Source organism: Oryctolagus cuniculus, chromosome 14 (assembly GCF_051225735.1).
Source record: "Oryctolagus cuniculus isolate XC-2025 breed Fujian yellow rabbit chromosome 14, ASM5122573v1, whole genome shotgun sequence".
Taxonomy (NCBI): domain Eukaryota; kingdom Metazoa; phylum Chordata; class Mammalia; order Lagomorpha; family Leporidae; genus Oryctolagus; species Oryctolagus cuniculus.
Genome location: NC_142880.1, coordinates 11,147,924 through 11,173,939, shown reverse-complemented (window position 1 = coordinate 11,173,939; position 26,016 = coordinate 11,147,924). Strand labels below are relative to the sequence as shown.

Sequence of the window (26,016 nt, the reverse complement as noted above, 5' to 3'; positions counted from 1 at the left end):
AATAAAATAAATCTTTTTAAAAAAAAAAGAAAGAAAGATTTTTTCCAGTTCACTCCCAAATGGCTAAGACTGTCCTGGCTGGGCCAGGCAGAAGTCAGGAGTGTGGGCCTCCATCGCAGTCTCCCATGTGGGTAGCGGTGGTCCAAGTTCTTGGGCCGTCTTCCGATGCTTTCCCAGGTTCATTAGCAGGAAGCTGGATCAGAAGTGCAGGAGCTGGGATATAGGATGCTAGCATCATAAGTGGTTGGTTTAACCCTTGGCACCATTACACTGGCCCCATTATTTCTGGATTTAAGTGCTCACTTTTAAAAGAAAAATGTCTGGAAACCACTGATCTGGTCTACCATCATTCCAACATAAGATTTCACTTGTACCTAAAGAATTTCTGATGTATCAGTTTGGATTCCATCTGTGAAGTTCAATCATAGTAGGATTATTACCATGTGCCTAAGTTAGACACTATCTTTTAAAATCTTTCTTTCAAATTCTTTTGGTTAATAGTTCTTCACACTAGATAAATGATTGGTTCCTCTATGTAGAATTTATTTTTCTAAGCACAATCCTTTTTGATCCCCTTTCATTTTCAGGTGTTCTTCACTGCTTACCAAATTGTAAGTAATCCTTGAATCCTGGTTGCATGACACTAGATCTATCTACCACTGCACACCACCATGTACCTTAATGTGCAGAAGAGCTGAGGGGCCAAGACAATAGCTCACATATGCTGACATGCTGTGATGAATTAAATCTTCTACAAACAACATCAAATGACCAAATCTCTGCTGTTGTCTCTGTTTTGCCTCCCATTGTTAGCCTCCAATATCTAATTTTTTAAAATACTGATTGGAGCAGGAGAAATGTCTGATTTTTCTCTAAAAATAATGCTGCTTAAATTGTTTGTAGTTTGGTAGGTATTTCTTCTGTCTTCCAAAAAATGACCTGTTTCCTCCTCATTTAAAAACTATTTTTTTAGGCCAGTGCCACGGCTCACTAGGCTAATCCTCAGCCTGTGGCGCTGGCACCCCAGGTTCTAGTCCCAGTTGGGGTGCCGGTTCTGTCCCGGTTGCTCCTCTCCAGTCCAGCTCTCTGCTGTGGCCCAGGAAGGCAGTGGAGGATGGCCCAAGTGCTTGGGCCCTGCACCCACATGGGAGACCAGGAGGAAGCACCTGGCTCCTGGCTTCAGATCGGTGCAGTGTACCAGCTGTAGTGGCCATTTCAGGGGGTGAACCAACAGAAGGAAGACCTTTCTCTCTGTCTCTCTCTCACTGTCCAACTCTGCCTGTCAAAAAAAATAAAAAATAAAAAACAAAAAAACCTATTTTTCAAATCATCAGGACTCACACGCAATGTATTTAAATCTGTGGCATGGTAATAAAGTTAATAAATGCTTAATAAACCACCAGTTTACTTTCTTTCTGAATTCACATGAGAAAATAAAAATGATTACTTTTTTTTTTTTTAGCAAATTTAGGACTTCTGAAAGATGCCAAATGAAAGACTAGAATCCTTCATTTATTACCAAATAAAACAAGGGAATGAAACACAGAGCTCCATCACAGTTATTCATAAAATTAAATATTCTGTTTCATCTTAAGAATGCTTTAGAGGAAGAATTCTTCACATTTAAAAAGAAGAAATTCTGTTTAATATTTAAATCAAAAGCAGAGAAACCATGTGGTACATTTTAATTTAATATTAACTAGAAGTATGCAAGCAGTCAGGCTTAGTTGTTTTCTTTTTGCTTCTATTCCTGGAAGATTTCTAGCATAATATTATGCCTGACTTTGTAGATATCTTACAGCTTATCAGCTTGCTTCCATCCAGTAATTATCAAGGCACTGGGTTCTATATTTTAAGGGTTTCACCACCTTCCTACCCCTGCCACACTGAGGACCAAGTTTCTAACACATGAGCCCATGGAGGATACAATGAAACCACAGCACAGAAGCTCTGGAAGGTAAAGAACGGTAAGGAAGCTCAGTAGCTGGGTCAGTCATTGCTTGACCAACTGTAATCCAATCCACTTCTTCTTGGCTTTGTATTTGCAACTATTTGAAGTGATGTCAGTATTCTCACCCGTTAATGCAGTAACTTCTCTTTTCCATGCTCGTGTCCTCATGAAGAATTCACTGTGGTAAAAAGAAATGTACAAAAGGAAATAAATAAATAAAAGCTTTTTCTGCTGCTCTCTCTGGAACACATACTTGGAAGTAGTTGCTCAAGTGGAAAGCAGACTATTGCAAATCAGTTGCCACTTGGAGCTCCTGACCCTTAGTCTTCTTGCCCTTGGAATGCCTGTCCAAGGGAGTACACCTGAGCGGCATATTGTGCCTTAGTTTCAGCTGTTCTGAGCAACTATTACATTTTGGAATCTCTAAGTTCAGTCAGACCACACCAAACACTGCCTCAAGTTTGACAAATATTGTTCTGAACTTTTTATATGGTGTGATAATGGACAACAGAATATATTCTACACAATAAGCTTCCCACTTAAAGGCATCTGTGACAGAAGAAAGTACAGAGGATATTTCCTATTTCAACATCAGCAAACTTAAATGATGTGCTGTTTACCACAAAGTGGAAACATTTTCCTTATGTTTTATCATTTCTATTCACTTTACATTATTTATTCTTCAGTGTAAGCCTTTGAGAAATATACTCTTATTACTCCCATTTTATATGTATGGAAATTGAAGTTTAGAAAGGTTAATAATTTACTCAAGGTCACAAAGATAAGAGAGGTTAGAAGTCATACCCAGTTCTACTAGCCTTCAGAGTTCAGGCCTTTAAGCATTTCATGATGTTCGTCCAGCCTCGGAGATACTGAACATCTAATTAGGGGAGAAAGAAACAAAAAATAAAGGAACATGGAACGACTAGTAAACAATTATATCACATTGCACAACCATTACATGGTAATAACTAGCCATTCTAGTTCACAACCCAGACAGTGTTTAAGTTATTTATTTCGCGGAAGTAGATATATCCCACAACATTTCAAAGAGAAGTGCTTGTGACCTCAAAATATGGGTTTGCTCCGAATAGTCGAGCATTACATAGAGGACAACACTTAATTTCAATGCTATGCATGAGTTTACTCCTTTATATCCATTGATCCTTATGAGTTTACTCCTTTATATCCATTGATCCTTATTCTCCACCTCCACTAGGGATCTTCCTCTCTTCCCAGCCTCCCCTCTCTAGGTACCATCTATCACTCAGACCTTAGCACTTATCTCTCTCAGTTCTTCAGAGGGTTCATCCATTCAGTTCTCATTATCATGCAGGTAAATCCTGTGTTAGACTCAGCATGATGTCTTCAAGAAAGAACAAGGAGATTTTTTTTCTTTCTTAAACAAGATGTTGAAGTTACTTCTCCTTTCTGCATTCCTTAGTTGTTCCTCTTTCCCCTTCTTTTTCATCTAAAACTAATCTTTGATTAGCTGTCTCATTGATCTTTGCTATTCTGTACTCTGGGGAAGGTTGTCTGGAGAGAATCTAGATCCAGTATGAGAGTCTATACCTTTATGCCTTCAGACATCATCTGGCAACTGCAAAGTCCACTTCTCTTGAAATCCATCCATCAGTTACTGAACTTGCCTTGGAATGTTTTCCTATGACCACTTGTCAGGCTGCCATCTTTCACTACAAGGAGGCCATCAGGCTCTCTGCCATCTCTCTGAGTCTATCTGCTTAGTTTTCTAGGCACTTCAGTATTGCTTGCTAGGTGACATTTTAAAGAACCATGCTCTATTTTTATCTCTGGTACTATCATGCAGATGTTCGCACCTGGATTCTAACTAATGAGAACTAATAAAGAATTGTCTGCAGAGAGAACTGCTGCTTCTCAGTTTTGGTATCAGTTTAACAGTTTTGTGCAGCTCTACCACTGGATGGGAAAGGTGGTGATACTGTGAAGCAAGATCCCATTTTTAGTAAAGAAATTATTTGTGCAATGTCATGAGTAGGCAAAGTGACTTCAGTAAAGTTAAGAATTAGAATAAAAACCAAGTGCCCTGCTGCTTTTTCTTTTCTTTTCTTTTTTTTTTTTTTTTTTTTTTTTGGCTTTCAGGCAAGTATCCTCATTGCTAGATTTTATGCATTCCAATACACTGAATTTGAAGTAGTAACATGATTCAAAAAGATTTTTAAATTTCTTTAAACTGTAAAAATTACAGTAAAAATAATGGGAAACAAAACCTAGGTGTATATAGGCTTTGCATCTCCAAATACACATCTACTTAAAACTACTCATCTGAAAAGGATGGTTACAGAAAGACACAATCAGAAGCGAAAAGACAGCAGCAACTCCCTCTGAAGTGAAAGAAGTCCCTGGTCCAACCAGGGAGTGCTGACTTGGAAAAATTGGTAGTTTGACACTGTGGAAGAAATAAAATTGTCACGAACAGAGGTGAAGAGGGATTATATTTGTCAGGAAGAAACTCCTTCTGGATGAACTGTCTGAGGGCTGTGGCATGCCACATCTTGTCTTGGAGACTTAATGACTGGTAATGTTGGAGGAACAGGTCTTTTGTCAGATCATTACAGCAGTCCTAGTTACAACTGCCTCCAGATGTAATGACTGGTTCAGATAAGGGGCCAAAAGACTTCAGGTGAAACACGACTCAATCTAATCAGCTTCCCCTTGATTAGGAGAGGGGTGCCAAGGAAGTATCACTGGAAGGTTCTGAGGCTGAGCCCCAGGGCAGGAATACAGAAGCTGCTTTTGGTCCCCAGGAAATGAGAGCTAAAGAGTAGGCTTGGCCTTCGATTCAGTGCAAGTAGTTAGCAATGCTTTTCTCAGCCTTCCGCTACTACGGAGGCAGTTGATTTGGGAATTTAGTGTTCTTATTTAAGCGTGTTGGAAGAGTGAGAAGAAAAAAAATGAAACTAGAAAATTGAATGAGGCTGGATGAAAGGTGTTACGCTCCTGAATTAGGTGAGATCTTTCAATGCACTTTAGAAGAAAGGACAAGATTCTACATAGATTAGGTACCTTAGGAATTTCAGGAAGGCAAGAGGAAAAATGTCAGAGGTCAAATTCAATGCCCAGGTACTTTGTGGAATGGCTGTTTTATTCTCATCTATTATTGCAACCAATTTTTTTATGTGAGTCTAGATCTCTTTTACTATTAACATGGGGAGGACAACAAAGGCTCCTGTTAAAACCTCTCCCTGCCTGCCTCCCTCCCCAAAAAAACCTAAGCAAACAGCCAGGGTCAACTAAAGACCCTGAAATAAAGGATGGAAAATAAATATTCTTTTAAATCATACCGTAAGAGTTAATATTAAAGATAATTTTTTCTGGCTTAAAAAGGATCATAAATTTAGAATGGGATAGTGCAGTGGTACGTTCTCAGTTGATGTTAGTGTCTTTTCATTCCTTTTGTTAAAAAAGAATGAATATCCTTGTTACAACTGTAAAGCAGTTCAACTGCATAAATTTGGAAAAGTTTAAAAGGCAGAGTGGAGAAAGTAAATCAGCTTATAATTCCACTGAAGATATTGCTTCTTCATTTTCATACCAATATTCTAAATACTACACATACACACACACACACACACACACACACAAGAATCTAGGAAAGTTCTCTTTACAGTTCTTAATAGATTTCAGAGATAGCAGTGATTCACTTAAAAATACAGATGCGGGCCAGCATTGTGGCATAGCAGGTGAAGCCCCTGCCTGTGACACCAGCATACTGAATGGTACCAGTTGATGGCCTGAAGGGCAGTGGAGGATACCCCAAGTGTTTGGGCCTCTGCCACCCACGTAGGAGACCTGCATGAAGCTCCAGGCTCCTGGCCCAATGTTGGATGTTGCAGCCAACTGGGGAGTAAAACAGCAGATGGAAAATATTTCTCTCTGTAACTCTGATTTTCAAAATAAATAAATAAATCTTAAAAAAAAACACACCCCGAAGTTCTACTGTTACAGAAAGTCATAGTTGCAAACTGAAAGATGGCAATGAAACACTTAGAATCAGAGTGATAGGCATAGTTAAGAGTGGCTTTGAGCTTTAAAAATTAGGTCTCACTTCTTTAATAAATCATTTTAAACAGTGAGTTGTCTATTTTCATTTTATTTGAAAGGCTGAGAGACAGAGGCAAGAGAGAAAGCTGTTAGAAATCTTCCAACCACTAGTTTACACCAAATGCCTGCAACAGCCAAGGCTAGACAAGGTTGAAGCTAGGAGCCTAGAGCTCAACCCAGACCTCCTACATGGATGGCAGAAACCCTAATACTTGAGCCATTTCTGTCCCTCCCAGGGTCTATAATAGCAAGAATGCAAGAATCACAAGCAGAGCCAGGACTTGCACCCAGCCACTCCAATATGTGATAGGAGTTTACCAATTGGCATCTTAATTAATGGGCCAAACACTTGCCCCATCCCAATTCTGATAATGATAGAGTACCTCCTATTGAGCAAATTGTTCCACAGACAACAGTAATAAAATATGGGCAAAATATAAAGACCAACTATCCAAAGGCATAGGATTTTGGCAAAAAATATGGAAAAATTTATTGATAAAATAAGTGACACTTTCTCATTTTCATGATTTTGTTATTGCTGTCTTTGTTTTTCTTTTGTTTCAAGTTCCTTGCTTGCTAGGTGCTTAAAAACTGAATAGAAACCTATAGATTCATTGGTGTAAAGAACTATTATTTAATTGTTCAAAAAATTGTGGATATAAAGACACAGAAGAATGAAAAGTTGATGGCACAAACATAAAGAAAATACAGTGGAAAAATTAATGGATCCAGAATAATAGTTACATTAAATATAGATTATTAAAACTTTTTGCTAAAAGGCAAAACCTTTCAGAATGGATTAAAAAACATGACTCATGGAAGAGTGACCCAGCAGAGGAGGAGGCAAGATGGCGGAATAGGAAGGGAGCACATTGATAGTCCGGGGAGAGACAGTTTAATAAAAGTAGAGATACTGCAGGTTCAAGGAAGAGTAGGGGAAGAAACAGCAGAAGAAACTCTTCCGGAATGCGTGATTCACAGTGGACCTGCGTAGAGAGTGTGGGAGCCCACAGTTCGGGCACCAGCGGCAGACTCAACACACCAGCACTGGAACGCGAGGTGAGCTGAACCTCAATAGCCCGAGACACCGGCAGGCAAGCAGAGAGAGGAGACTAGAGGGAACGACCCCCGGGGGGGAAAGTTCACCAGGCTAACTAGAAGAGAGAGAGAGAGAAAAAAAAAAGTGACTGGTACAGACACGGGTTTCTCTCTCTCCGCTCACCTCTCAAAGGCGAGCAAGACAAAGAGCAGGCGCCATCTTGGACATACGTCATAAGCAGAGTGACCTCAGGTCTGCACCGGCCCTGAGCCTAGCAGAAAAACCTGACTCTGGGCGGGGCGAATTAACAGGAGATTAGGACCTAGTAAGTTCATGGTGCTACTGAACTGAGACTGTGAAAAAAAGAGACGGTGGGGGAGAGAACTCACGGAATTCACATGAGTACTCTCCAGAGACGCTACAACTTTGGCAACCCAGTGGGAGACCAAAGGAGAATCTGAGCCAATCTGAGGGCAGAACAGATTCCCTGTGTGGTGCTTGGGAAAGAGCTTCCAATCTCTGGCTCCTGTGGGTAAATCATTTGCCTGCTAACTACCTCCAACTTCGTTCAGCTGTGTGGAATTACTTCCCTTTTGAATCAAAAAAAGAAAGAGAGAGAGAGAGATCTACCACACCTAACCTGGGAGTGTCACCTTTGGCACACCAAACAGAGCTCTCAGGCCACACCCATCTCAAGCCTCTAAGGCTCCATCAAAAACAGACAGTCCACTTAATCGAGAGTCATAGTATAACAAGAAAAAGCACCACAGTGCAGAAACAAATATCTCCAATATGCCAAATAACAAACGCAAAAACCGAAGTAATAAAAACAAGGAAGTCACCATGATGCCCCCAAATGAAAAAGACACCCCAATTCAAATTTATGAAGATGATGAGATAGAAGAAATGCAAGAAGCAGATCTCAAAAAATTGATAAGAACATTAAGAAGTTCTCAAAAACAAATTCTTGAACTACAGAAATCCTTAATGGACAAGATAGAAAATCTCTCTCGTGAAAATGAAATATTAAGGAGGAATCAAAATGAAACGAAACAACTAGTAGAACATGAAACTGTGATAGTGACGAGAAATCATAATGAAGTGAAGAATTCAATAGATCAAATGAAAAACACAATAGAGAGCCTTACAAACAGAATGGGTGAAGCAGAAGAGAGAACATCGGACTTAGAAGACAGAGAACAGGAAAGGATACAGTCAGACCAAAGAAAAGAAGAGGAAATTAGAAATCTAAAACATATTGTCGGGAATCTTCAGGATACTATTAAAAAACCCAACATTCGGGTTCTAGGAGTTCCTGAAGGCATGGAGAGGGAGAAAGGATTAGAAGGCCTTTTTAGTGAGATATTAGCAGAAAATTTCCCAGGTTTGGAGAAGGACAGAGAAATCCTAGTACAGGAAGCTCACAGAACCCCTAATAAACACGACCAAAAGAGATCCTCACCACGACACGTTGTAATTAAACTCTCCACAGTGAAACATAAAGAAAAGATCCTAAAAGATTTGTTAAGGGACTTAAAGGGAGACTTAGACCCCAATAAAATAGTACTCAGGGACTTCAATACTCCACTCTCAGAAATAGACAGATCAACAGGACAGAAGATCACAAGGATACAGTAGATTTAAACCACACTATAGCCCAAATGGATCTAACAGATATCTACAGAACATTCAATCCTACAGCTAAAGATTTCACATTCTTCTCAGCAGTACATGGAACCTTCTCTAGGACTGACCACATACTAGGCCATAAAGCAAGTCTCAGCAAATTCAAAAGAATTAGAATCATATCATGCAGCTTCTCAGACCATAAAGGAATGAAGTTGGATATTAGCAACTCAGGAATCCCTAGAGCATACGCAAACACATGGAGATTGAACAACATGCTCCTGAATGAACACTGGGTCATAGAAGAAATTAAAAGAGAAATCAAAAATTTTCTGGAAGTAAATGAGGATAACAGCACAACATACCAAAACTTACGGGACGCAGCAAAAGCAGTGTTAAGAGGATTGTTTATATCAATAGGTGCCTACATCAAGAAATTGGAAAGGCACTAAATAGATGAGCTTTCAATTCACCTCAAGGATCTAGAAAATCTGCAGCAAACCAGACCCAAATCTAGTAGAAGAAGAGAAATAATTAAAATCAGAGAAGAAATCAACAGGATTGAATCAAAAAAAAAAATTACAAAAAATCAGCTAAACGAGGAGCTGGTTTTTTGAAAAAATAAACAAAATTGACACCCCATTGGCCCAACTAACTAAAAAAAGAAGAGAAAAGACCCAAATCAATAAAATCAGAGATGAAAAAGGAAACGTAACAACAGACACCACAGAAATAAAAAGAATCATCAGAAATTACTACAAGGACTTGTATGCCAGCAAACAGGGAAACCTATCAGAAATGGATAGATTCCTGGACACATGCAACCTACCTAAATTGAACCAGGAAGACATCGAAAACCTAAACAGATCCATAACTGAGACAGAAATTGAAACAGTAATAAAGGCCCTCCCAACAAAGAAAAGCCCAGGACCAGATGGATTCACTGCTGAATTCTACCAGACATTTAAAGAAGAACTGACTCCAATTCTTCTCAAACTATTCAGAACAATCGAAAAAGAGGGAGTCCTCCCAAATTCTTTCTATGAAGCCAGCATCACCTTAATTCCTAAGCCAGAAAAAGATGCAGCACTGAAAGAGAATTACAGACCAATATCCCTGATGAACATAGATGCAAAAATCCTCAATAAAATTCTCGCCAATAGAATGCAACAACACATCAGAAAGATCATCCATCCAGACCAAGTGGGATTTATCCCTTGTATTCAGGGATGGTTCAACATTCGCAAATCAATCAATGTGATACACCACATTAACAGACTGCAGAAGAAAAACCATATAATTATCTCAATAGACGCCGAGAAAGCATTTGATAAAATACAACACCCTTTCATGATGAAAACTCTAAGGAAACTGGGTTTGGAAGGAACATTCCTCAATATAATCAAAGCAATCTATGAAAAACCCACCGCCAACATCCTGTTGAATGGGGAAAAGTTGGAAGCATTTCCAGTGAGATCTGGTACCAAACAGGGATGCCCACTCTCACCACTGCTATTCAATATAGTTCTGGAAGTTCTAGCTAGAGCTATTAGGCAAGAAAAAGAAATTAAAGGGATACAAATTGGGAAGGAAGAACTCAAACTATCCCTCTTTGGAGATGATATGATTCTTTATTTAGGGGACCCAAAGAACTCTAATAAGAGACTATTGGAACTCATAGAAGATTTTGGCAAAGTAGCAGGGTATAAAATCAATGCACAAAAATCAACAGCCTTTGTATACACAGGCAATGCCACGGCTGAGGAAGAACTTCTAAGATCAATCCCATTCACAATAGCTACAAAAACAATCAAATACCTTGGAATAAACTTAACCAAGGACGTTCAAGATCTCTACGATGAAAATTACAAAACCTTAAAGAAAGAAATAGAAGAGGATACCAAGAAACGGAAAAAATCTTCCATGCTCATGGATTGGAAGAATCAATATCATCAAAATGTCCATTCTCCCAAAAGCAATTTATAGATTTAATGCAATACCAATCAAGATACCGAAGACCTTTCTCTCAGATCTGAAAAAAATGGTGCTGAAATTTATATGGAGACACAGGAGACCTCGAATAGCTAAAGCAATCTTGTACAACAAAAACAAAGCCGGAGGCATCACAATACCAGATTTCAGGACATACTACAGGGCAGTTGTAATCAAAACAGCATGGTACTGGTACAGAAACAGATGGATAGAGCAATGGAACAGAATTGAAACACCAGAAATCAATTCAAACATCTACAGCCAACTCATATTTGATCAAGGATCCAAAACCAATCCCTGGAGTAAGGACAGTCTATTCAATAAATGGTGCTGGGAAAATTGGATTTCCACGTGCAGAAGCATGAAGCAAGACCCCTACCTTTCACCTTACACAAAAATCCACTCAACATGGATTAAAGACTTAAATCTACGACCTGACAACATCAAATTATTAGAGAGCATTGGAAAAACCCTGCAAGATATAGGTACCGGCAATGACTTCTTGGAAAACACCCCAGAAGCACAGGCAGTCAAAGCCAAAATTAATATTTGGGATTGCATCAAATTGAGAAGTTTCTGTACTGCAAAAGAAACAATCAGGAAAGTGAAGAGACAACCGACAGAATGGGAAAATATATTTGCAAACTATGCAACTGATAAAGGGTTGATCACCAGAATCTACAAAGAAATCAAGAAACTCCACAACATCAAAACAAACAACCCACTTAAGAGATGGGCCAAGGACCTCAATAGACATTTTTCAAAAGAGGAAATCCAAATGGCCAACAGACACATGAAAAAATGTTCAAGATCACTAGCAATCAGGGAAATGCAAATCAAAACCACAATGAGGTTTCACCTCACCCCAGTTAGAATGGCTCACATTCAGAAATCTACCAACAACAGATGCTAGAGAGATTGTGGGGAAAAAGGGACACTAACCCACTGTTGGTGGGAATGCAAACTGGTTAAGCCACTATGGAAGTCAGTCTGGAGATTCCTCAGAAACCTGAATATAACCCTACCATTCAACCCAGCCATCCCACTCCTTGGAATTTACCCAAAGGAAAAGAAATTGGGAAACCAAAAAGCAGTCTGCACATTAATGTTTATTGCAGCTCAATTCACAATAGCTAAGACCTGGAACCAACCCAAATGCCCATCAACAGTAGACTGGATAAAGAAATTATGGGACATGTACTCTATAGAATATTATATAGCAGTCAAAAACAACGAAATCTGGTCATTTGCAACAAGATGGAGGAATCTGGAAAACATCATGCTGAGTGAATTAAGCCAGCCCCAAAGGGACAAATATCATATGTTCTCACTGATCAGCAACAACTAACTGAGCACCAAAGGGGAAACTTGTTGAAGTGAAATGGACACTATGAGAAACAGTGACTTGATCAGCTCTTGTCCTGACAGTTGATGTACAATGTAATACTTTATCCATTTTAGTATTTTTTTGTTCTTGTATCATTGGTTGAACTCTGTAATTAACACACAATTGTTCTTAGGTGTTTAAACTTTAACTGAAAAGTGATCCCTGTTAGGAATTTGGAAAACATCATGTTGAGTGAAATAAGCCAATCCCAAAGGGACAAATACCACTTGTTCTCCTTGATAGGTGACAACTAACTGAGCACCAAAAAGGAAACCTGTTTAAGTGAAATGAACACTATGAGAAACGGTGACTTGATCAGCCCTCACCCTGACTGTTGATGAGGAGCTTAATATGTTATCCCTCTTAGTATTTTTCTTGTTTGTTCTACTTAATACTTTTGGTTGAATACTGTAATCAATACACAATTCTTCTTAAGTGCTGAAACTTAACTGAAAAGTGATCGCTGTTAAATGTAAGAGTGGAAATAAGAGAGGGAAGAGATGTGCAATTCGGGACATGCTCATGCTGACTTACCTCAAACGGTAGAGTTAGAAACATACCAGGGGATTCGAATTCAATCCCATCAAGGTGGCATGTACCAATGCCATCTCACTAGTCCAGTGATCAATTTCTGTTCACAATTGATTGTAATGATAGGACTAAGAACCAAAGGGATCACATAAACAAGAATAGTGTCTGCAAATACTAGCTGATAGAATCAAAAAGGGAGAGAATGATCCAACATGGGAAATGAGATACACAGCAGACCCATAGAATGGCAGATGTCCTAAGCAGCACTCTGACCTCAGAATCAGCCCTTAAGGCATGCGGATCTGGCTGAAAAGTCCATGAGAGTATTTCAGGCATGGAAAGCCCAGACACTCTGGGGAAAAAAAAAAAAAAACTAAATGAAAGATCTCCACGAGTGAGATCCCAGTGGAAAGAACGGGTCATCAAAGAAGGAGGTACCTTTCTCTGAAGGGAGAGAACTTCCACTTTGACCATGGCCTTGTCTAAATATGATCAGAGTCAGTGAACTCAGGGGGCTTCCATAGCCTTGGCAGCTCATGACAAGAGCCTAGGGTGATTACTGAGGCCATAAACAAAAGTGTCAATTTGTTAAGTCAACAACAGGAGTCACTGTGCACTTACTCCTCATGTAGGATCTTTGTCTTTAGTGTGCTGTACATTGAGATTTAATGCTATAACTAGTACTCAAACAATATTTTTCACTTTATGTTTCTGTGTGGGAGCAAACTGTTGAAATCTTTATTTAATGTATGCTAAACTGATCTTCTGTATATAAAGAGAATCGAAAATGAATCTAGATGTGAATGGAAGGGGAGAGGGAGTGGGAAAGGGGAGGGTACGGGTGGGAGGGACGTTATGGGGGGGAAGCCATTGTAATCCATAAGCTGTACTTTGGAAATTTATATTCATTAAATAAAAGTTTAAAAAAAAAGAAACAAGAAGCTACAAAAAAAAAAAGACCCTCCCAACAAAGAAAAACCCAGGACTGGATGGCTTCACTGCTGAATTCTACTAGACATTTAAAGAAGAACTAACTCCAATTCTTCTCATTATTGAAAATAATAGAAAGGGAGGGAATCCTCCCAAAATCTTTCTATGAAGCCAGCATCACCTTAATTCCTAAACCTGAAAAATATGCAATGGAGAAAGAGAATTACAGACCTATTTCCCTGATGAACATAGATGCAAAAGTCCTCAAAAAATTCTAACCAATTGAATCCAACAACACATGAGAAAGATCATCCACCTAGACCAAGTGTGATCTATCACTGGTATGCAGGTATGGTTCAACATTTGCAAATTAAGCAATGTGATATATCACATTAACAAAATGAAGAACAAAAACCATAATTATCTCAATAGCTGCAGAGAAAGTACTTAAAAAATACAGCACCCTTTCATGATGAAAACTCTTAACAAAATTTGGCATAGAAGGAACATGCCTTAACACAACCATGACAATTTATAACAAACCCATGGCTAACATCTTAGTGAATGTGGAACAGCTGGAAGCATTCTCACTGAGATCCAGTATCAGAAAAAGATGCCCAGTCTCTCCATTGCTATTCAATATAGTCCTGGAAGTTTTAGCCAGAGTCATTAGGCAAGAAAAAGAAATCAAAGGGATACAAATTGGGAAGGAGGAAGTCAAATTATCCCTATTTGCAGATGTCATGATTCTATATATGGGGCATCTCAAAGACTCCACCAAGAGACTACTGGAACTCATAGAAGAGTTTGGTAAAGTAGCAGGATATAAAATCAATACATAAAAATCAACAGCCTTTGTACACACAGACAATGACAAGACTGAGAATAAACTTCTAAAATCAATCCCATTCATAATATACCAAAAAAGTCAAATACCTTGGAATAAATTTAACCAAAGATGCCAAAGATCTCTACGATGAGAATCACAAATCATTAAAGAAAGAAAAAGAAGATTATTCAAAAAAATGGAAAAATCTTCCATGTTCATGGATTAGAAGAATCAATATCATCAAAATGTCCATTCTTCCAAAAGCAATTTACAGATTCAATATGATACCAATCAAAATACCAAAGATATTCTTCTCAAATCTAGAAAAAATTATGCTGAAATTCACATGGAAACACAGGAGACCTTGAATAGCTAAAGCAATCTTGTAAAACAAAAACAAAGCCAGAGGCATCACAATACCAGATTTCAAGATATATTACAAAGCAGTTATAATCCAAACAGCCTAGTACTGGTACAAAAAATAGATAGACCAATGGAACAGAGTAGAAACACCAGAAACCAATCCAAACATCTACAATCAACTTATATTTGACCAAGGAGCTAACACCATTCCCTAGAGCAAGGACAGTCTCTTCAACAAATGGTGCTGGGAAAACTGGATTTCCACATGCAGAAGTATGAAACAAGACTCCTACCTTACACCTTACACAAAAATCCAATCAACATGGATTAAAGATCTAAATCTACAACCCAAAACCATCAAATTACCAGAGAACATTGGGGAAGCCCTGCAAGACATTGGCACAGGCAAAGAGTTCTTGGAAAACACCCCAGAGGCACAGGCAGTCAAATCCAAAATTACCAAGTAGGATTACATCAAATTGAGAAGCTCCTGCACTGCAAAAGAAACACTCAGGAAAGTGAAGAGGCAACCAACAGAGTGGGAGAAAGTATTTGCAAACTATGCAACTGATAAAGGATTAATAACTAGAATATATAAAGAGATCATGAAACCCCACAACAAAAAACCAAACAACCCAGTTAAGAGATAGGCAAAGGACTTAAACAGATATTTTTCAAAAGAGGAAATCCAAATGGCCAACAGACACATGAAAAAATATTCAAGATCATTAGCCATCAGGGAAATTCAAATCAAAACCACAATGAGGTTTCACTTCACCCCAACTAGAATGGCTCTCTCACACAGAAATCAACAAACAACAAATGCTGGCAAGGATGTGGGAAACAAGTATCCCAATCCAATGTTGGTTAGAAAGTAAACTGGTAAAGCCACTATGGAAGATAATATGGAGACACCTCAAAATCTGAATATAGACCGGTACTATATGACTCAGCCATCCCACTCCTGGGAATTTACCCAAGGGAAATTAAATCAGTAAATAAAAGAGTTATCTACACCCCTATTTTTATAGTAGTTCAATTCACAATAGCTAAGACATGGAATCAACCTAAATGCCCATCAACAGAAGACTGTATAAAGAAATTATGGGGTATGTACACTATGGAATACTAGCAATTATTTTAACTTAATTGACATTTTTAGAACACTAAACCCAACAACTACAGGAATATCCAATCTTTTCTCTTTTTTTATTTTTTTGTGAAATAATAGCATAGACTTACTAGAACATTATGCTACCATTTGAAACAAAATTTATGGCTTAGTGATATATTTATAAGATAATTAGTATATTGACTATAAATATGTTAACAAATACATATTTTTAAAAATAGCAATCAGTGTGTTCAAACACTAATAGTTGTTTCAGTAGTGGAATTTGGGACTCTTTACTTTTGTAATGTTCATTCTTCCATGTATACATTACATATGCACAACAAGATAGATCATACTAAGTTGCAAAACAAGTGCTCATAAACTTTAAAAGACTAAAGTCTTGCAAAGTATGTTCTCTGATCACATTGTAATTAAAAATCAATAATAATAAGATTTTTAAAAAGAAATCACATATTTGAAACTAACACTACACTTTTAAATAACCCAGTGGGTCAAAAAGCAATTCATAATGGAAGTCAGAAAATATTTCAATATAAATGACTTTGATTATAGCACTCATGATATTTATATTTCAGTACATCCAATACTCTCCCCCAAGGAGCTGATCCCATCCTTTCAAGTTGCTCTTGGGGCCATAGGAAAAGGTAAGAAGAATACAAGATATCAAACTTTATAGAATGCAGCTAAAAAGGTGATTAGAGAAATCATAATTATAAATGCATATACAGTTATACACCTGCATAACAACATCACAGTCAGTAATGGACTGTAAATATGATAATGATCCCATAAGATTGTAATGGAGCGGAAATTTCCTATCACCTAATAATGTCACAGCTGTCAGTTACATTATGGTGTCACTCACATGTCTGTGATGATTCTAAAATAGAAAAACCTACTGTTAGGGCCGGCGCCATGGCTCAGTTGGTTAATCCTCTGCCTGTGGCGCCGGCATCCCATATGGGTGCCGGGTTCTAGTCCGTCCCAGTTGCTCCTCTTCCAGTCCAGCTCTCTGCTGCCAGGAAGGCAGTGGAGGATGGCCCAAGTGCTTGGGCCCCTGCACCCACATGGGAGACAAGGAAAAAGCACCTGGCTCCTGGCTTCGGGCTGGTGCGGCCATTTGGGGAGTGAACCAACAGAGGGAAGACCTTTCTTTTTGTCTCTCTCTCACACTGTCTTTAACTCTGTCAAAAAAAAAAAAAAAAAAAAGAAAAGAAAAGAAAAGAAAAGAAAAGAAAAGAAAAGAAAAGAAAAACCTACTGTGTGGCTGATCTACACCATCTAGGTTTGTGTCAGTACACTCCAATGTTCCCACAACATGGAAATCACTACAGGGCACAGTTCTCACAATGAATCCTGGTTGTTAAGTGACCCATAACTGTACTAGAAAAGAAGGTCTAAAAAGCTAAGAGGATAAAAAAGAAAAGTAAATTCAAAATAAGTGGAAGCAGGAGATAATAAAAATAAGAACAGGAAGTAATAAAAGGGAAAACAAATAAGAAGAAAATTAACAAAGAAAAAAGTATCCTTTGAAAGGATTTACAAAAGTGATATACAAGCTAGACTGATCAAGAAAAGGAGAGAGATACAATACATCGATATCAAGAACAGAATATATTGAAACACATCCTAAACAACTTAGATAGCATGGACAAATTCTTTGAAAATCATAACTTATTAAACTGACAAAAAAATGAAGTAGAACTATTGAATAGATTTTCAATTAAAAAAAAAGAATTTTTTATTAAAAAATATTCCTTCAAATAAAAGTGTAGACCCAGATGCTTCCACTAATGAATTTTATTGAACATGTAAGGAAGCAATTACAACTGCCATATACAAACTCTTTCAGGAAAATGTAGCAGGAGGGACTGAACACTTCCTAATAAATACAACAACGATAGTAGCTATTTAAAAGCAGAGCAACATAATTGTGATATTAGAAAACATTAAACATTTGAGCTTATAACAGGCAGGAAAATATTTTTTTGTGTGTTTAGTTAAATAGCAGGAAAATGCAGAGTTGTTTGTATGGTATAATACTTCATGCTTTTTGAAAGATAACTTTCTTATTGTTTAATATTTATTTATTTATTTGAAGGGCAGAGTGACACAAGGAGAGATAGAATCTTCCATCCATTGATTCCCTCCCCAAATTACTGCAATGGTTAGGGCTGGGCCAGGCCAAAATTCCTCAGGGTCTCCCATGTGGGTAACAAAGGCCCAAGTACAGGGTCACCTTCTGTTGCTTTTCCCAAAGCATTAAAAGGCAGCTAGTTTGAAAGTAAAGTAGCTGGGACTCAAATTGGCACTCCAATGTGGGATCCTGTGTTGCAAGCAGTGGCTTAACCTATTGTGCCACAACGTCAGCCCCCAGATAATCTATTTATTGTTCTTTCTTTCTTTAATAGCTCAATAAATAATACATGTATATAGCTAAGAACCAACAAAAAGTAGTAAGGAAAGCTTCAAGAATTACAAGGATTAGACAGTAAAGAAAAATATTCCTTCCCTCTTCACCTTCCTTTTATATAACTTTCCCCCAGAGATACTCAGCAAATTATCTTCAGTCTTTATAGTAAGATCCCTGATATGTACATCCATATGTAATATGGATTCTGTTCTTTGTGAAACTATCGTTTTTAAAGACATTAAAATTTTTAAAAATTCCTAATTTATTCAAATTTTTCTCATTCTAAATAAATATTTATTTTCTTACCCAATTTTTAAATTACAATTTCAAATTGTTTTAAAGAGGATCCTCAAAAGTGTAAACATTTCATCCTATACAAAAATTGGATCTTTTCCTGTTAAATATGTTATATTTTGTAGCCCTATATTGCATGATCATGTGTTCAACAAATTGTTATTGAGTGCTTAACAATATGACAGCCACTGTGCTGAACACGGAGAATACACTAGTGAAGAAGGATGCAGAATACAATGGTGAAGTTTACTCTCATAGATTCTATAGGGTTTACCCAGATCCACCAACAGAGAAACCCCAGGAGGAGGGAGAAAATTAATAAGTGCCCTAGATAATTCTTGTAACTAAGCAAGTACCAGAGACATAGGGTACTTCAAGTCTCAGCCTTACCTTTTCCCTGACTTGCTCCTGATTTGATTCTGAACATATGTAAAGATACAACTGCAGCTCTGCAGATCATATGGCATCCTTTAAATGAGCATGAGACTTTGTTCTCTACTGTGCTGCAGTTTATGCACACTCATCCATTATTTTCAATATATGTGACTGATCAGTTTGATAGACATTTATTGAAAGTCTACTAGATGCTGGGAATTAAGGCTATAAAATATAATCTAATTAAATACATAATTTCTGGGGCCGGTGCTGTGGTGCAGTAGGTTAATCTTCTGCCTGCAGCGCTGACATTCCATATGTGCACTGGTTCTAGTCCTGACTGCTCCTCTTCCAATCCAGCTCTCTGCTATGGCCTGGGAAAGCAGTAGAAGATGGCCCAAGTGCTTGGGCCCCTGCCCGGCAAGGGAGACCAGGAAGAAGCACCTGGCTCCTGGCTTCGGATCAGCGCAGCTCTGGCCATTGAGGCCATTTGGGGAGTGAACCAATGGAAGGAAGACCTTTCTCTGTCTCTCCCTCTACTGTCTGTAACTCTACCTCTCAAATGAATAAATAAAATCTTTTAAAAAGAACTACATAATTTCTGCCTCTAATGAGATAAAATAGGAGATATATGATCTCCAAAGATGGTTTCTTATCTGTTCCTTTCTGGTTTGTGTGTGCATACTGTTCATAATATCAAGATGTAGACTCTAAATATTGCTTCCGTTGAACCCGGACTGGCAGACCAACAACATTCAGCAGAAACAATGTCCTGGGAATTCCTAGGCTACATGATAGAAAGTTCTAAAGTTTCTGTGTCTCATCTTAGAATGCTAGAAAGACATTAAGAAATTCAACTACTCTGTGTTCACTCTAATGTGGAAACTAGGCATATGGAAAAGCCATAGGGAGAGAGAAATTCCTGCCAACATCCAGCTGTTTCTGTGGAGGCCACAGAGAGGTCAGTGAAGAATCCTTCTTGGTTGGCCAGTTCCAGCTGACATCTGATTGCTACCATATGAAAGACTCTAAGGGAGACCTACTCACGGGATCATGAGCAATAATAAACTTGTTTTCAGGCTACTATATTTTAAGCAATGAACAGATAATTGGAACAGACCATAAACAATTTTAATAAGACATAGCCAGTTCCCTCATTCCTCATCAAACAAAGTGGAGAGCAATGGAATGGGGAGGAGAGGCATTTATTCCAGCCTAACCAGAGAAGGGAAGGAGAGCAGAAAGAGGAGAGAAGGGAGGACAGGCAGAGGAAACTCTCAAGGACTGTCTGAGCTAAAGCCTTAAAGTACGAGGAAGGAGCAAGTCAAAGAAAGGATGTGGAGAAGAAAGTGCATTACAGGAAGAAATAGCACCATAAGTAAGGGCCAGAAGTGTGAAACATAAGGCAATAAGGGACTTTGAAATATTAATACAAACACAGTAGAATCACTAAGACATAAAGTTCAGATTGGTAAGAAACAAGATGGGAGAAGTAGTCATGTGTTAACCCTTGGATGGCTTTGAATGCCAGGTCAAGACTTTGAACACTGTCTTGTGAGCTCAACTTCATATTTTTCAAATTGTAGGGGAAATAGAACATGGCAAGTCACAGGATGAATGTGGTATATCTTTCTGAAAGGCTGTGACATTCAACAGAAAGTAATTTAATATATTATCCTTATATTTAAGTAAATGCAAATATAGTATAGTGTATATTGCCACACATTTACTAGTGAATTTTAAAGATAATTCAAGAGATCTTAAGCAGAAGACTGCCTGCTTTAAAGCCATTGGCTAGCTAGCTTCACTTTACCTGCTATTGCCATGTCTCTAGGAAAATTTGACAAGGCGATGGGGAACCACTGAAAAGGAACAACTAGGGGCTGGCACTGGGGGCATTCTGGGTAAAGCTGCCCATACAAGTGCTGCTTCGAGTCCCATCTGCTGCACTTCCAATCCAGCTCCCTGCAAACTGCACCTGGGAAAGCAGTAGAAGATGGCCCAACTCCCTGGGCCCCTGTACCCACATGGGAAACCCCACTCCTGGCTTCGAATGGGCCCAGCTCCAGAGGTTGCAGCCACTTGGGTAGTGAACCAGCGAATGGAATATCTCTCTCTCTCTTTCTGGCTCTGCCTCTCCCTCTCTGTAACTCTGCCTTTCAAGTAAGAAATAATATTGATAATAATTAAAAGGAACAACTGAAAGTACATAGACAATTGCAAATTATTTATATTACAGATGTATTTTGAAGGGAATTTGGGTATACTGAACCACCTCTCCAAGTCTCACATTAAAATTTGTAACAAGAAGAAATTAAAGTAGAGAATCTCTGGGCCCTAAAATTTAACGAGCTAAAAATTATCCTGACCAATTATTTAGTAATACTAACAAGATTAGAGCAAGATGATGTCCCAAGCTCATCAACCTGTTTTTCTCCCCAGGAGGGAAAAAATATTCAAAACAAAACAAAAACAAAGCAAAGCCACACAAATTCCATAATCTTATTTAAAAACAAGAATATATCTTACTGAAAGACTGGAAATTTTAGTTAACCCCATGAAAACACAAAAGACAGGTGACAGACAAGATCAAATTAATATTCAGAAGAGAACTCTTTCATAATTTGAGAGTAGCTTTGGAGTTTTCCATTCTTTCATTCGTTCACTCATTTGTGCACATATTGATTCAGGTAATATATAGACAGTGTCAGACACTGGTTTAAGCACTAACAATAGATGTAAACAAAACAGAATTATCATCTTCACAGAGCTTTCAGTCTGGCCAGGAAAACAGAGAAGAAACAAGTAAATAAATCAGTAAATTATATATACTGTATGATAATGACAAGTACCACGAAGAACAAAATAAGGCAGGGTAAGAAATTAGACCAGAAAGTGGGGTTAGAGTGTGCTATTTTCAATAGGATAGTCAAGGAAACCCTCTCTGAGCAGGTGACATTTAAATAGAGACCTGCAAGAAGTAGGTGAGAATGCTAGCTACTCAGCTGGGGAAGAGAATTTCAGGCAGAGTGAACAGTAATTATAAGAGTACTTCATAAAGCTTGTGGAAAAATGGAACTGAAAGATGAACTGTATTTTGTTGTAAAAAAATAAAATTCATGTATAGTTTTTCATAATACTTATTTAGATGAACTTATAGAAGACTCTTCACATACCAATCACTATATAAGTAGCAAGTGAAGTTAACAAGGCTATGGATAAACAAAATTAGTGCGGGGCAGTATTGTTGTGTAGGGGATAAAGCCGTCACCTGTGATGTCACCAGTATCCTATATGGGTGCTGGTTTGAGTCATGGCTGCTCCACTTCTGATCCAGCTTCCTGCTAATATGCCTGGGAAAGCAGTGGAGCATGGCCCCAAGTCCTTGAGCCCCTACACACTTGTAAGAGATCCAGAAGAAGCTCCTGGCTTCTGGCTTTGGTCTGGCCCAGCCCCGGTCATTGCAGCCATTTGGGGAGTGAACCAGGGATGGAAGATTCTCTCTCTGTCTTTCCCTTTCTCTCTTTCTTTCTCCCTCTTTCTCTCTCTCTGTACTCTGCCTTTCACATAAATAAAATCAATATCTTTTTAAAAAAATAAGTGATTAGGATGTTTTAAAAAGTTAAATCATTCTCACATTCTAGGCACAACAAGGAAATGACCCTCCAATTTTGCCTCAGTGTTCCTCTCACTCCATCACATACTATGCAAACATATTTCCTTTATTCTATTAAACAAGTGATCTTAAAGTATTCGTGGGAAACATGTATAAAAATAAAAAACTGTGCATGATCTTCAAAATAGCTTGCACCAAATAACTTATCTTTTTAAAATTATTTATTTATTTGAGAAGCAGAGAGAAAGAGAGCAAGCTTCCATCCACTGGTTTACTCCTCAAATGCCTACAATGGCTGGGGCTGGAATAAGCTGAAGCTGGGATCTGAGAACTCAAACCAAGTCTCCTATATGAATGGCAGTGACCAATTTGAAATATCATCTGCTATCTCCCAAAGTGTACTTTAACAGGAAGTTGGAATCTGAAGCTAGAGCTCATATTGACCCCACATACTAAAAAATCTGGGATGCAAGTGTCCTAACTGGTGTCCTAACTGCTGACCAAACACCTGCCCAAAACTTATCTGAGAAACAGTGACTTGATCAGCCCTTGTCCTGACTGTTGATGAACAACTTAATACTTTATCCCTTTTAGTATTTTCTTTGTTCCAGTTAATACTATTGGTTGAACTCTGTAATCAACACACATTTATTCTTAGGTGTTGAAATTTAACTGAAAAGTGATCCCTCTTAAATATAAGCGTAGGAATAAGAGAGGGAGGAGATGTACAATTTGGGACATGCTCTATCAGACTTGCCCAAATGGTGGAGTTAGAAATGTGCCAGGGGATTCCAATACAATCCCATCAAGGTGGCATGTACCAATGCCACCTCACTAGTCCAGGTGATCATTTTCAATTCACAATTGATCACACTGATAGGTCCAAGAGTCAAAGGAATCACACAAACAAGACTAGTGTTTGCAAATACTAACTGATAGAATAAAAAAGGGAGAGAATGATCCAGCATGGGAAGTGGGATACACAGCAGACTCATAGAATGGCAGAAGTCCTAAACAGCACTCTGGCCTCAGAATCAGCCCTTAAGGCACTTGGATCTGGCTGAAGAGCCCATGAGAGTATTTTAGGCATGGAAAGCCAAGATACTCTGGCAAAAAACAAACAAACAAACAAACAAACACCTAAATGAAAGGTCTCTGCAAGTGAGATCCCAGTAGAAAGAACGGGCCATCAAAGAAGGAGGTACCTTTCTCTGAAGGGAGGAGAGAACTTCCACTTTGACTATGACCTTGTCTAAATAAGGTAGAAGTCAGCAAACTCAAGAGGCTTCCATAGCCTTGGAAACTCATGACTAGAGCCTAGGGAGATTTCTGACGCCATAAACAAGAGTGTCAAATTGTTAAGTCAACAACAGGAGTCACTGTGTACTTACTTCTCATGTAGGATCTCTGTCCTTAATGTGTTGTCCAATGTGAATTAATGCTATAACTAGTACTCAAACAGTATTTTTCACTTTGCGTTTCTGTGTGGGTGCAAACTGATGAAATCTTTACTTAATATATACTAAATCGATCTTCTGTGTATAATGATAATTGAAAATGAATCTTGATGTGAATGGAATTTGAGAGGGAGCAGGAGATGGGAGAAGGGCGGGTGGGAGGGAAGTTATGGGGGGGGGGGAAGCCATTGTAATCCATAAACTGTACTTTGGAAAATTATACTTGCTAAATAAAAGTTCAAACCCCCCCCAAAAAAAACAAACAAAAATAGAAATATGTGCATTTTTTAAAGCATGCTTGTAGATGTCTAGAGCAGAAAATGGAAAACAAAAATATTTCTTTTTTCTCTTTCTCTTCATAGCCATCACATACTGGAATCACTGTTTTCTGTGGCTACAGATTTGTCTCTACTCTCTCTTCAAATGTAGTCTGTGCTTCTCCAACCCTTTCTCTCCACAGTGCTCCTTCAATTACATCAGAACTTTGAGGAGTTAGTATACCTCTTACTTTCAGTCCTTTTAAAACTCACCTTTAGGAAAAACTTTGATAGGGAATTCATTCCTCTCCCTGCCCCAGCAACACTTTATGGAATGATCTTTCAAAATTCTTTTCAATTATCTTTAAGAATTAATTTCTGACAGTGGAATTTTAATTTCTAACAAACTGGTACAGGGATGGTTGTTGGATCTTTAGGTTAGTAGTTTTCCCTGTAACCTTCCCTCTGCCTCTTGGAGCTATAACACAGGATCTCTTTTCCAGTAAAACTAGCTCTGTTTTCAAGAAACCACAAAGTATAGCTATCTGATCTGCCCTTGGTCCATGTCACTTTGATCTGTTTCCTTTCAGAGGTATCTCCTTCTCAAAAAGACAGGAAGAACTGGAAAAGAGTTTCAAGGAGCTCTTTTTCTCTTTCCTTCAGATTGAAATGATCTAAGTTGCAAGGACTGGGTGATATCAGTGTCTCTGGGAAATACAAAGTGCAGTCAACAAAGAACAGAATACATCCTAGACAACACTTAACCAAAAACAACCCTTCAATTGAAGAACTATTGCCTAAGTCAATGGCAGCTTACAATGGATTTATCTGTATAAACAAATAAATATGGAGACCCTGAATATAATAAAGCACCAGCCTCCAGAATTTCTGTAAGAAGGATTGGCAGCTAAACAAGATCTAAGCATTGAGGCCCTCATATAGAAGATGAACAACATTTCTACTGCTGGATAAGAAGGAATGTAATATTTTAATAGTTTATAACATAGAGTGTTAAAAGTTTCAGATCTGTAGTTTTAACATTTTAAAGTCATTACCTCAGTGTGGAAGGTCTATAGTCCCAGAAAACCAATACCACTTTATACGATGTTAAGACGTTGCTAGAAGAGGCTCAAATGAAGGTTACTGAGGGAGCCCCACAAGTAAGTAAACAGAGCATAAAACTCAGACAATGGATTCAACTTTGTTTGATGAATTACTGAAAGGTAGATATAGAGCTTTTTGAGGTTCTGATTAAATACAAAGTGTGTTCCCTTGCTCCTTTTATAAATAGCGAGTCACAAAGTAAACATCAACAATATGGGGGTTAACATTAGCCTCTCTACACCTGGGACAAAACTGAACATCCCCAAAGACTTCTTTTTTATTTTTTATTTATTTTTATTTTTTAAATTTTTTTATTTTTTGATAGGCAGAGTGGACAGTGAGAGAGAGAGAGAGAGACAGAGAAAAAGGTCTTCCTTTGCCGTTGGTTCACCCTCCAATGGCCGCTACAGCCAGCGTGCTGCGGCCAGCGCACCACGCTGATCCGATGGCAGGAGCCAGGTACTTATCCTGGTCTCACATGGGGTGCAGGGCCCAAGGACCTGGGCCATCCTCCACTGCACTCCTGGGCCACAGCAGAGAGCTGGCCTGGAAGAGGGGCAACCGGGACAGAATCCGGCGCCCCGACTGGGACTAGAACCCGGTGTACGGGCGCCGCAAGGCGGAGGATTAGCCT

General features: G+C 38.5%; 1 long non-coding RNA gene across 5 annotated transcripts in view; it reads right to left on the bottom strand.

Annotated features, from left to right (window-relative positions):
• The window catches only part of LOC103349541 (uncharacterized), a 156,624-nt gene that overhangs the window by 112,132 nt on the left and 18,476 nt on the right, over window positions 1-26,016 (bottom strand). For all 5 annotated transcript variants that reach the window (XR_016220455.1, XR_016220460.1, XR_016220456.1 and 2 more), the window contains 2 exons: window positions 2,756-2,831; window positions 2,077-2,129 (listed from right to left, as the gene is read on the bottom strand). This is a non-coding gene — a long non-coding RNA (uncharacterized LOC103349541). The remainder of the gene's footprint in view (window positions 1-2,076; window positions 2,130-2,755; window positions 2,832-26,016) is intronic.